Genomic DNA, 1,258 nt, shown 5'->3' with positions numbered 1-1,258 from the left:
ATAATTTAAAGTTCCAGTTAGTTAACTAAAGTTTATCTCGTCTTTAGTGAAGCATGAGTTGCACTTAAGTTCATGAAATGTTTATAGACTCCAACTCTTAGTACTATTAATGCAATTATATTTCATATGAGTTTGTCATAAATCAAACTATGGTACATTCAATACAACTTCATTTTCTTGTCATACGAAGCAAAATAGAAGAATTAAATCAAACAAACTGATGAACTGAGTCGAATAAATCCAACCCAACCCAAACTGATTAGTTTGATTCATTTGTTGGGTTGTAGTTTATTTGATAACACTTGTATATTAGAACAATTCAATATTACAAGCCTTACTTACAAGTAAAATACTAGACCATCAACTCTTTGTTTTATAGTCCAACAACCGCTCAAGAAAATAGATTTCAAACTTGAGAGAAAAAAATATATTGAGTAGGAGCTAAAAATGTTGCATTTATTTTAGAAAGGGCATTTGGTCTAGTGGTATGATTCTCGCTTAGGGTGCAAGAGGTCCCGAGTTCAATTCTCGGAATGCCCCTATGTTCATGTCATCAAAAGATGAGCCAACCTAGTGTATTCTCTCTACAGTAATTCTATTTTTTTCTTCTCTCTACAGTAATTCTATTCGTTTTTGTTCTCTCCCTACAGTAATTAACTTCTATTCTTTAATTAATTTCTATTCTTTAAATAACTTCTATTTTTTTTCTTCTCTATACAGTAATTATCACAAACCCTATGTAAATAATTTAACAGCGGTCTAGATCTTAACAGCGGTCTAGATCTAAAAGATCTAAAAGATATAATAATAATTGCTCATGGATTTCATTAACAAAGAAAATAAATGAAATAATGATGATACATTCCATAAAAAACTTAATATATAGTCATTAATAAGGGCATTTGGTCTAGTGGTATGATTCTTGCTTTGGGTGCAAGAGGTCTCGAGTTCGATTCTCGAAATGCCCCACAAAAAAAATAAAATAGTTATCAATGGAGCCTAACCCAAAGGAATGCGTGGCAATGCACCTTCAACTTCTATAAATTTTTCATATATTGAGGCACGGAAAATATATAGACTAGCAACTAAGAATTATAAATCTACTACAAAGGCATTTGGTCTAAGTGGTATGATTATCGTTTTGGGTGTGAGAGGTCTCAAGTTCGATTCTCAAAATGCCCCCAACAATATTATATCAAAATGAATTATGCAAGATAATATGATTTAAAATGTGGTTTTTAAACATTGAACCAAGAAG

General features: G+C 31.1%; 2 non-coding genes across 2 annotated transcripts; both read left to right on the top strand.

Annotated features, from left to right (window-relative positions):
• The first annotated feature begins 468 nt into the window (after window positions 1-468).
• Window positions 469-540, top strand: TRNAP-AGG (transfer RNA proline (anticodon AGG)). The gene has a single exon. It is a non-coding gene; the product is annotated as a tRNA-Pro (tRNA).
• Window positions 541-896: 356 nt separating this feature from the next.
• Window positions 897-968, top strand: TRNAP-UGG (transfer RNA proline (anticodon UGG)). Its single transcript has one exon. It is a non-coding gene; the product is annotated as a tRNA-Pro (tRNA).
• The last annotated feature ends 290 nt before the right edge of the window (window positions 969-1,258 follow it).

Source organism: Cucurbita pepo, chromosome 10 (assembly GCF_057944985.1).
Source record: "Cucurbita pepo subsp. pepo isolate OVF chromosome 10, ASM5794498v1, whole genome shotgun sequence".
Taxonomy (NCBI): domain Eukaryota; kingdom Viridiplantae; phylum Streptophyta; class Magnoliopsida; order Cucurbitales; family Cucurbitaceae; genus Cucurbita; species Cucurbita pepo.
Note: the sequence above shows the minus strand (reverse complement) of the source record. Positions and strands in the feature narration are given on the sequence as shown.